The sequence below is a fragment of the Piliocolobus tephrosceles genome, chromosome 12, assembly GCF_002776525.5.
Source record: "Piliocolobus tephrosceles isolate RC106 chromosome 12, ASM277652v3, whole genome shotgun sequence".
Classification (NCBI taxonomy): Eukaryota; Metazoa; Chordata; class Mammalia; order Primates; family Cercopithecidae; genus Piliocolobus; species Piliocolobus tephrosceles.
The window spans coordinates 22,322,124-22,334,246 of NC_045445.1; positions in this window are offsets into that span (position 1 = coordinate 22,322,124).

Here is a 12,123-nt window from a genome sequence, read left to right on the forward strand (position 1 = left end):
GCCATCAGAGAAATGCAAATCAAAACCACAATGAGATACCATCTCACACCAGTTAGAATGGCAATCATTAAAAAATCAGGAAACAACAGGTGTTGGAGAGGATGTGGAGAAATAGGAACACTTTTACACTGTTGGTGGGATTGTAAACTAGTTCAACCATTATGGAAAACAGTATGGCAATTCCTCAAGGATCTAGAACTAGATGTACCATATGACCCAGCCATCCCACTACTGGGTATATACCCAAAGGATTATAAATTATGCTACTACAAAGACACATGCACACGTATGTTTATTGCGGCACTATTCACAATAGCAAAGACTTGGAATCAACCCAAATGTCCATCAGTGACAGACTGGATTAAGAAAATGTGGCACATATACACCATGGAATACTATGCAGCCATAAAAAAGGATGAGTTTGCGTCCTTTGTAGGGACATGGATGCAGCTGGAAACCATCATTCTTAGCAAACTATCACAAGAAGAGAAAACCAAACACCGCATGTTCTCACTCATAGGTGGAACTGAACAATGAGTTCACTTGGACTCGGGAAGGGGAACATCACACACTGGGGCCTATCATGGGGAGGGTGGAGAGGGGAGGGATTGCAATGGGGAGTTATACATGATATAAATGATGAATTGATGGGTGCTGACGAGTTGATGGGTGCAGCACACCAACATGGCACAAGTATACATATGTAACAAACCTGCACGTTATGCACGTGTACCCTAGAACTTAAAATATAATAAAAATAAATAAATAAATAAATAAAAGAACTCTTACAACTCAACAATACAAAGAAAAAGAACCCAATTTGAAAATAGGCAAAGGATCTAGACATTTCTCCAAAAAAGATATACAAATAAACCAATAAACACCTGAAAAGGTGTTCAACATCATTAGTCAGTGGGGAAATGCAAATCAATACTACAATGTGTTACCACGTCACACCTATGAAGATGATTAGAATCAAAGAGTGAAATAATGACAAATGTTGGAGAGGATGAGGAGAAATTTCAACCCTCATACACTACTGGTGGGAATGTGAAATGGTGCAGCCACTTTGGAAAATGGTCTGGCAGTTTTTCAAATGGTTAAACCTAGAGTTGTCATATGATCCAGCAATTCTCAACTCAAAAGAAATTAGGCCGAGCATGGTGGCCTGTAATCCCAGCACTTTGGGAGGCCAAGGCAGGCAGATCACTTGAGGTCAGGAGTTTGTGACCAGCTTGGCCAACGTGGTGAAACCCTGTCTCTAATAAAAATACAAAAATTAGCCAGGCATGGGTGCGGGGAGGGAGAGCATCAGGAAGAATAGCTAATGGATGCTGGGCTTAATACCTAGGAGATGAGATGATCTGTGCGTGCCTGTAATCCCAGCTACCCTGGAGGCTGAGGCAGGAGAATTGCTTGAACCCAGGAGGCAGAGGTTGAAGTGAGCTGAGATCATGCCACTGCACTCCAGCCTGGGCAACAGAGTGAGACTCCATCTCAAAAGAAAAAAAATGAGAGAGAGAGAGAGAGAGAGAAATGAAAACACATTTTAAATTTGTCCACATTTTAAAATTGTACACAAGTGTTTACAGGAGTCTTATTCATAACAGTTAAAACGTGGAAACAACCCAATTGTACATCAACTAAAAATGGATAAACAAAATGTAGTATATTAATATAATATAATATAATATAGCTACGAAAAGGAATGAAGTACTGATACAAGATCTCACATGGATGAAGCTTAGAAACATTACGCTAAGTGAAACAAGCTAGTCACAAAAGACCACATATTATATGATTCCATTTATATTAAATGTCCAGAACAGGCAAATCTAGAGAGACAGAAAGTAGATTAGTGGTTGGTTAGGGCTGCAGGAATGGGGGGTAGAGAGACAATAGCTAGAGTACCTGGCTTCTTTTTGAGGTGATAAAAATGTTTTAAAATTGTGTTGATGCACACACTGGGGCCTGTCAGAGGGGAGCGTGGGGGTAAGGAGAGCATCAGGAAGAATAGCTCATGGATACAGGGCTTAATACCTAGGTGATGGGATGATCTGTGCAGCAAACCACCGTGGCACATGTTTACCTACGTAATAAACCTGCCCATGCTGCACATGTACCCCTGAACTTAAAATAGAATTTGAAGAAAAAAAATGTGGTGATGGTTGCGTAACTCTGTGAATATAATACTATCATTGAATTGTACCCCTTAAATGGATGAATTATGTGGTGTGTAAATTATATTTCAATAAAGTTGATTTTTTTAAGAAAAAAGAATGCTGCCAATCCATGGGGGGGGGTGGGGTGGGAAATGAAGATAGGGGAAAGGCCTCTGGGCAGAGGCAATACATATAAGGCACATGCAAATAAAATATGTGCAGAACAATGTAAACAGTTTAATAACGTCATCACTAACACCTACTATGTTGCAGGCACTTTTCTAGATCATGGGATATGCAGTGAACAATATTTACAAAAGTACCTATCCTTGTGGAGCTTACATTGTAATAGGGGAAACATATTAAAATCCCTAAAGAACATAGTACATTAGAAAAGTGTTTAAGTGCCAATGAGAAAAAAATAAATAAGACTTGAAGGTATTGCATAAGGTGGGGGTGCAATGTTATACAAAGTAGGAGCTCTTGAGTAAAACAGCTGAAGAAAGGAAGGAAACAGTGAATCTGGGGGAAGAACATTCTAGATGGCACAGCAAGTACAAAGGCTAGTGTAAAAATATATCTATCATTTATGAAGAGCCAGATTATGTAAGGCTTTTTAGATTATTGTAAGGACTTTGACTTTGCTCTGAGTGAGATGGGAAATTGCTGTAGGATTTTGTGGCTATAACGGGATCAGTTTGGCTACTGCGTTGAGAATAGATTGAAGGGGCTAAGTTCACAAACAGCAAGAGCAATCAGAAGAATACAATAATCATTCAGAAAAGTGAAAATGGTGGTTTGGACCAGATTGTTAGCAGTGGGTGTGGCAAGAAATGGTCACATTTTGGACATATTATGAAGGTAAGAACTTCAGTATCTCCAGATGGGTTGGATTGTATGGCATAACGGGAAAAGAGGACTCTAGGATGATATAAAGCCATAAGACAGCATGTAAATTCACTGAAACCATGATGATTTTATTTGTACTAGAACATAAAGAATGTGAAGGTGGGAGATGTGCTTGGAAGGTAGGTAGGGATAAGAATATAGAAGACCTGGCCGGGCGCAGTGGCTCACGCCTGTAATCCCAGCTCTCAGGGAGGCAGAGGCGGGAGGATAGCTTGAGCCCAGGAGTTCGAGACCTGCCTGGGTAATATAGCGAGACCCCATTCTCCACAAAAAGAGAAAAAAATAAAAATACAAAAAAAGAATATAGAAGACCTTATATTTCACGCATATAAACGTGGACTTTTTCTGATAGAGAGTTGTTGAAATGAGCAGAAATATGTAGTTAGACTTGTTTCAAACAGACTTGTTTCATAACACTAGTAAAAGTATGCAGAAAATACCAGAGACATACAAACAATTTAGGAGGCTATTACCGCATTCAGGAAAGAGTTGTCATACAAATGTTTCTCCAGTCCCTCTACACACTAGAGCAGACATAGGATAGGACAGATACAAGAAAGACTAAGGAGGTAGACTTGGCAGGACTTAATGATTGGTTATAGGAAATGAGGATAAAAGAAGAGTTGAGAGTGATACTTGATATGGTTTGGATCTGTGTCCCCACAAAATCTCATGTGGAAATGTAATCCCCAGTGTTGGAGGTGGGGCCTGGTAGAAGGTGATTGGATCATGGGGGCAGATATTTCATGGCTTGGTGCTGTCCTTGCTATAGTGAGTCAGTTGTTGCAAGATCTGGTTGTGTAAGAGTGTGTGGCACCTCTGGCCTTTTTCCTGTTGCTCCTGCCTTCCCCGTGTCACCTGCCTGCTCCTGCTTGACCTTCCACCATGAGTAAAAGCTCCCCAAGGCCTCCCTAGAAGCCAGCAGATGCACGTGCCATGTGTCCTGTACAGCCTGCAGAACCTTGACCCAGTTAAACATCTTCTTTATAAATTACCCAGCCTTAGGTATTTCTTTCTAGCAACACAAGAATGACCTAACACAATACCCTATCCTAAGTTCTACTTTCAACAACTGCTGGATGGTAGCACCATTTACTGTGACATGAAACACAAGAAGGGGGGGAAAGCCCTGGATATTAAAAGGAAAAAAAAACCCTATGATATGCTAAATATTAACATAGTAAGTTTGAGAAACCCTTGGGATCAGCCTGGGTTCTCAAAGCCAGCCTCTAAGTTAATTTTGTTAATCTTGTCCATGTGGGAAAAGCATCCACTGAATTTGTCTGCACAAGCACTGTGGTTGGCTTGAACACTACATTTCTGTATAAAATAATTTAATATTTAGACTTTCAGGATCTGGTTTACAGGAGTGTACCTCACCACCTCTTCCAACTCTCCAAACTTCTCATTCTCCAGCTTTCTAGTTGACACAAAATTAAGTCCCCAGCCATTCAATGCTAAAGGTCAAACTTAGCCTTACAGTGAATTCCTTGAGCCACGAGTATCTCTGTAAGGTGCCTACTTGAGTAGCAGCAACCCAGCTTCTCTCATGCTGACATTGTCATGGCAACAAGGAAGTGTGTTTTCTCTTCTTTTTAAAATCCAGACTATGTATTTTATTTTTATTTTTATAAAGTTTGAAATATATGGAAGATTAGGCCAGGCATGGTAGCTCATCCCAGCACTTTGGGAGGCCAAGGCAGGAGAATTGCTTGAGCCAGGCAATTCTCAATTGCTTGAGGCCAAGGCAGGAGAATTACTTGAGTTTGAGACCAGCCCAGGCAACATAGCAATACCCCATTTCTACAAAAAAATACACAAAATTAGCTGGGCATAGTGGCACATGGCTGTAGTCCCAGCTACTCCACAGGCTGAATTGGGAGGATCACCTGAGCCCAGGGAGTTCGAGGCTGCAGTGAGCTATGATCATGCTACCGCACTAAAGCGTGGGTGACAGAGTGAGACCCCGTCTCAAATATATATGTGTAGAAAGAAAAAAGAAAAAAAAAAAAAAAAAAAAAAAAAATAGAATTAACAGGATTTTTAAATTGCCATGAATTTGACAAAAAAGATGATTTATTTTAGCAAACAATATTTATCTTATCTTTACATTATACTTTTCACATCATTTCCCACATTTAAATAACAGCCTTTTAAAGTATTCAGACTCCAGGCCTTCTAAATGTCTAAGAATTCAATGTTGAGGCAATTTCTTCCTATTCTCATTTTTGGTTCCCTGCTGGGGGAATTGCTAAGAGTGCATAGAGGCCCAAGTAGTTCAGAATTTAACTCTTTGTAAGTTTTAAAGCACTTAGAATAAATTTCCCTTGGAAATCGTATGGGATGAGTCTGGAGTCCACGATGTTTTCATAACTATGCTTTTCAATCATTCTCAATTTCACATTACGAGTTTACACTAAACAGCAAAAATGTAGCCTTTCATGTAATTATTATAAGTGCTCATTTCTTTTTTCTTTTTTCTTTTTTTGAGACGGAGTCTCGCTCTGTCGCCCAGGCTGGAGTGCAGTGGCGTGATCTCGGCTCACTGCAAACTCTGCCTCCCGGGTTCACGCCATTCTCCCGCCTCAGCCTCCGAGTAGATGGGACTACAGGCACCCGCCACCACGCCCGGCTAGTTTTTTTGTATTTTTGGTAGAGACGGGGTTTCACCATGTTAGCCAGGATGGTCTCGATCTCCTGACCTCGTGATCCACCCGCCTCGGCCTCCCAAAGTGCTGGGATTACAGGCTTGAGCCACCGCGCCCGGCCTATAAGTGCTCATTTCTAAAGAGGAATGAATTTGTAAATAAAGGGAGGGAAGAGCGACTTCTTATGGTATGAAATAATTTTGAGGAGAAACACGATTTGTATATACATCATTACAAATAGGGCTTAAACTATTTGTGGTAGCTAAAACTTGTGGGCAGAAACAATTCAGGAGGATTACATCTGTATTTGATGGTGTTATAGCTACAGAGGCAAAGGAAGAAATGAAAATGTAAGGTTTGTAAAAATGAATGAACCAGTTTTCTGCTTGAATCTCCATCTACTGGCTGTGTGAACTTAGTTGTGTGAGCCTCAGTTTCCTCATCTCTAAACTAGAGATGATGATGATAATGTGCTTGCCTTATAGGGTTGCTGTAAGGATTGAAGTATTCTACAGAATTTCTGACACACGGCAAGTGCTCAATAAACAATAGCAGTAATAGCAGCATTAAAAATAACTAGGCTTAGGCCGCGCGCGGTGGCTCAAGCCTGTAATCCCAGCACTTTGGGAGGCCGAGAGGGGTGGATCACGAGGTCAGGAGATCGAGACCATCCTGGCTAACATGGTGAAACCCCGTCTCTACCAAAAAATACAAAAAAACTAGCCGGGCGAGGTGGCGGGTGCCTGTAGTCCCAGCTACTCGGGGAGGCTGAGCCAGGAGAATGGCGTGAACCTGGGAGGCGGAGCTTGCAGTGAGCTGAGATCTGGCCACCGCACTCCAGCCTGGGTGACAGAGCGAGACTCCGTCTCAAAATAAATAAATAAATAAATAAATAAATAAATAAATAAATAAATAACTAGGGTTACCCCAATGCCTCCTCTTATAGAGTCTAATGCTGTCAAAAGAAGGGGGCTCCTTGTTGTAAATGTTCCAGAACACCTTGGAAAGTAACTATGACCACCTCAGCTTCAGTACCAGGTGCCACAGATCCAAGGTCAAGTGGCCCCTGGGAGGTCATAGAGGCATGTTTCCAGAGGGCACTTGAAATCAGTATGAACAGTCAGTCTTACTCAAGGGCAGAGAAACAGGGTAATAAAGTCTAGATTCTTTAACCTTGCCTCACTGCCCATTCACTGCCCTGTCCTTCAAAGAAACAAAACTGCTTTCTGTGGAACAAAGGGGCTAATATAAGATAGGCTCAGACTAACTTAGATTTGAATTCAAGCTCTACCACTACCCAACTGTTCCACTATGTACAAGCTAATCTTGTACATAGTCTTGTACATAATCTTAGATAAGAGAAGCTAATCTTCTCTGAGCCTTAATTCCTTCATTTGTAAAATTGGAAATAATAATAATGATACCTAACTCAAGGTTATTGCTAGGATTAAATGAAATGATGTGTGTAAATCACTTTGCACAGTGCCTGGCAAATAATCTGTAATCAAGAAATTATTATCAGGCCGGGCGTGGTGGCTCACGCCTGTACACCTAGCACTTTGGGAGGCTGAGGCAAGTAGATTGCCTGAGCACAGGAGTTGGAGGCCAGTCTGGGCAATATGGTGAAACCCCATCTCTACTAAAAAATACAAGAACAACAAAAAAATTACCCAGGGATTCTGGCGTGTACCTGTAGCCCCAGCTACTGGGGAAGCTGAGGCAGGAGAATCGCTTGAACCCAGGAGGCAGAGGTTGCAGTGAGCTGAGATTGCACCACTGCACTCCAGCCTGGGCGTCAGAGCAACTGTCTCCAAAACAAAACAAAACAAACAAAACAAAACAAAACAAAACAAAAGACAAGATAAATTATTATCATTACATGATTAAATCATCCGACTTGCCACCACATCAAATATGGCCTGGATATTGAGACAAGCTTGGCAATTTCAAATGGATTTTAATAATCTGAGAAGCCTGTCTTACATGTCATTTCTTTCTAGGTTTAAACCTGATCATAATCACCATTTGTTAAACACCTACCATATGCTGGGTATTTAGGCACTTTTTCTTACTTAATCTTCACATCAAATATGGCCTTGATATTGAGACTAGCTTGGCAATTTCAAATGGATTTTAATAATCTGAGAAGCATGTCTTACATGTCATTTCTTTCTGTGGCTTAAACCTGATCATAATCACCATTTGTTAAACACTTACCATATGCTGGATACTTAGGCACTTTTTCTTACTTAATCTTCACAACACCCGAATAAGGTAGATCTATTAATATTTTCCCTTCACACATGATGAAAGGGAAGCTCAGAGAAGGTAAGAAGTAACTTGCCTCAGGCTACATATGCAGCACAGCCAATGGTTGAACCTGGCATGGATGTCGCTGGCCCCTGATTTTGTGTATTGCAGTTCAGACCTTTATAAAAACACATTCCATGGCCTCCTACAGCCTCCAGGGGAAAAGTCAAACGCCTTAGCTTATTACTCAAGGCTTTCCCCTATGGTTCTAGCCCCTACCGATTCCTCTGGCCTCCTTGCCTACTGCCTAATCACCTTCTCCAGGAAATCTTCCCTGATACCCTTCGTAAGTCTCCCATAAAACCCTGGCCGATATCTGTATCACAGGATGTGCCACGCTATACTGTAAGTGTTGGTTGTATTGTCTATATTCCTCAAAAATGCTGGTAAAGTGCTTGGCACAGAGTAGGAATTCAATAAATGTGTGATAAATGAATGAGTGGATACATTAATGAATATCAAGTAAGAAAGCCCCAAATAATGTCCTGCCGCTTTTTAGAACAGTGGTGCTTAAAGTGTGGTCCCTGGGCCAGCAACAACAGTGTCATCTGGGAACTTAGATATGCAAATTATAGATCCTGACCCAGACCTACTGAATAAAAAACTCTGGGGTTGAGACCTGGCTGTCTGTGGTTTCACGTCACCTCCAGGTGATTCTGATGTACATATATTAGGAGTATAGGGGTATAGTTATTATTAGGACTAATTCTTTAAATTTATTTGGTACTTGATAGATTACAAAATAATTTTCCAACTACTATCTTTCAAATCAAGGATGAAATGGAGAGGGAAAAATCGTTAAGGAATTCAGATCTATTTTAAACACATCCCTATTTAGTACGCCTCTCAGTTCTGAGAAACTAACTTTGTCAGCAGTCACACATGGAAAAGGAAATTTGTGTCTTTGTAGGAGTGTCTGCCCGGCCAGGTTGGGGTAGTGTCCTCTGTGGTCAGCAGCACCTCTAGTGAAATCTCATTGGTTGGATGAAGGATTCCAGGTGAGCAAAATTGAATGTGATTACATTCTCATTGAGGCTGTAGGAAAGCTAAAGCTATAGGAAGAAAGGCTTACTCATGTAGGGGATGAGGGATACACGAGTATATTTTAGTGCTTTATGCAGACATGATGTTTCAGTAAGTGAAAGAAGCCATTCACAAATTTATCTGAACCCATTGTTAGTTTACCAAAAAAAAAAAAAAAAAAAAAAAGTTCTTTAACTCTCTCCAGAAAAAAAAAACTGTGAAAGACACTAAAATGTTAATAGCAATTTTCTCCAAGTAGTGGGATTATACTCTTATTTTATAGTTTTTTTTGCAAATAACATTATTTTTATGAGAAAAAGATAATAATAAAGATATAAAATTGGTTTTGTGTACTGGGGGAGCCTGACATACAGAATTAATGATTAACTAATGATTGGTGTAGCTGGAGGCAGGATTTGAAAGAGAAGATTGGAATCTTAGAGGGTAGGAGCTAGAAAGAATCCAGGACAATTTAGCTGATATCAATGGGGCCCCTAAAGCATTGAAATAAGATTTCTGTAGGCAAAGATTGAGGACACTACTGGCTCAAGCTTTCTGGTAATTCAAGAGCAACTTCTAGCAAAAGAGAAGGGAAGAGCCTGGATGGAAAATAGATAGCCATGTATAGAAAATAGATGGATAGCCATGGGCTTTTTCCTAGGACCTAGAAGGCAAGAGGGCTCATTTGGAGAGTGAAAAGTTAGGGTAAAATATCCCAGGCACTTGGTGGCTCCAAGGATTGCAACTTAAGGAGGTAGCAACTTGAAAACAAGAAAAGGATAAGTAAGCAACTGGTACCTGTAGCAAACATCCAGCACTTTAAACTTGTGCCAAACTAATTTCATAAAATGAGATTATGGTCCTATTACTTATATTATCTGCATATAGTGCACACACTGTGGTTTCTTCACACTATGGTAAAAATGGGTTGTTTTCTTTAACATAATACCTGAGCAATACTTTGGAGAGGAGGTTGATGCAGAATTAAAGCAAAAGTTGTGAATCTTAAGGGCATGATCTCTAGAGAAGTCCTCCCATTCCCCTCTTCCCATATTCAAGCCTTCGGAGTGGAAAATTATTACTTGAGCAGTTTCTATTTATTGAGCAATTAGTATTTGGAAGGCTAAATGCTTTGAATGGATTTCTCATTTATTCTTTACGAGTTAGATACTGCTATTATGCCCAACTTTACCAATGAAGGAATGGAGGTGTAGCTTGCAAAAGGGCAGTGTTAGGACTGTCTGGCTCTGAAGCCCAAATTCCTTCTAAAACACTTCCCTGCATTTGTTAGTCTTGAAAATACCCTAAAGCAAGTAACAATCACTATAAAATGCTAAAATTAGTAATACCTACTGTGAGGTTATAAAGTGATATGGTCATACTGCATTGGTGGGAATGTGAATTGGTGTGACCTTTCTGAAGGACAATTTGGCAATACTTACCAGAAGAATTTTAAGTGCAAGTGCCTTTTGTTTCAATTATTGAATTACTAGAAATTCACCCTAAACATTAACTGACAATGATATATGTCCAAGGCGTTTAGTGCAAAAACCCAGAAGCAATCAGCGTCCTTCAAAGGGGAGCTGGCTAATTAACTTATGATACAGTCATGCAATAAAAATTAAGAAGGCCAGGCATGGTGGCTCATGCCTGTAATCCCAGCACTTTGGGAAGCCAAGTCGGGAGGATCCCTTGAGCTCAGGAGTTGGAGACCACCATGGGCAACATAGTAAGACTCCATCTCTATTTGAAAAAATAAATACATTAAATTAAATTAGCTGTGTGTGGTGGCATGCACCTGTAGTCCTAGCTACTCAGAAGGCTGAGGTGGGAGGATCACTTGAGTACAGGAGGTCGAAGCTGCAGTGAGCTATGATCATGCTACTGCCCTCCAGCTTGGGTAACAGAGGGAGACACTGTCTTAAAAAAAAATAAATTTTAAAAAGCAAGGTACAGAATAGTGTGTATAGTGTGATTACTTTTGTAATGCAGTAATTTTAAAATATATATAGAAGGTAGATTGATATACTGACATATGAATAATGTTCCCTCCAAAAGAACATAAGAAGCTTCTAACAATAAATACCTTTGTGAAGAGTAACTGAATTATTATTTTCGTGTCACTTGCAGATATTTGAGCTTTTAAAATTTTGTTTCCACCATGTTTGCTATTTTTAAAAAATTAACACTTCATTAAATCTTTTGAATAAAAACCAAATAGCATTTATTGAGGCTTTATAATGTGCAAGAGACTGTGCTAAGCACTTTACCTGTAATACCTCATTACATTTTCACATTAACTTCTTATCTCCTTTTTACAGGTGAGGAGTTAGAGGCTCAGACAAGTGAAATCACTTGCTTGGAGACACAGAGCCAGAATGTGGGGGAGCTGCAATTTTAATGTACTTCTGTCTCATTTCAGAGCCCTAGGTCTCAACTGCCAGGCCACACTCTTCTAGTTGCTCTTTATACCCTCATTACTTAATGAGAGTACACTGAAAACAACTGGAGTCTAATGAGATAATGTATGTGAAAATACTTTTCTAAGTATAGAGATGTTTGGGGAGGGCAGGCAGGGGTAGGGAATTTGTTTATATTGGGCAGACCTGTCCACTGACCCCTAGACAGTCAGGATTTTTAGATCAACAACTTTCTTTTGTTCCTCCTTTAAAAATATCATAAAGTTATATTTACTTCCTTTTTCCCCTGATTATTGTTTATAAATTAAAATAATATGGAGAAATAAAAGCCATTTCATAATAGTCCTCACCCATAATTACTTTGTTTCAGATTTCAATGGCTATGTAATTATTACACACCTGCGTTTTACATAAACAGTAGCAACTAGACATTTGTTCAGTATCTTGCTTTTTCAGCCCTACAGTATACCTTGGCCATCTTTTTATACAAGCACTTACAAATCTATTTTTCTCTTTTAAAGTAGCTGCATAATATCCTGCAGGTAGGTAGGTTGGTAGATAGATGATAGATAATAGATATAGAGAGCTATAAAACTTTTAAAAATCACCTGCTGAAGGACATTTAAGCTTCTCCCAATTGTTTGATTTCCT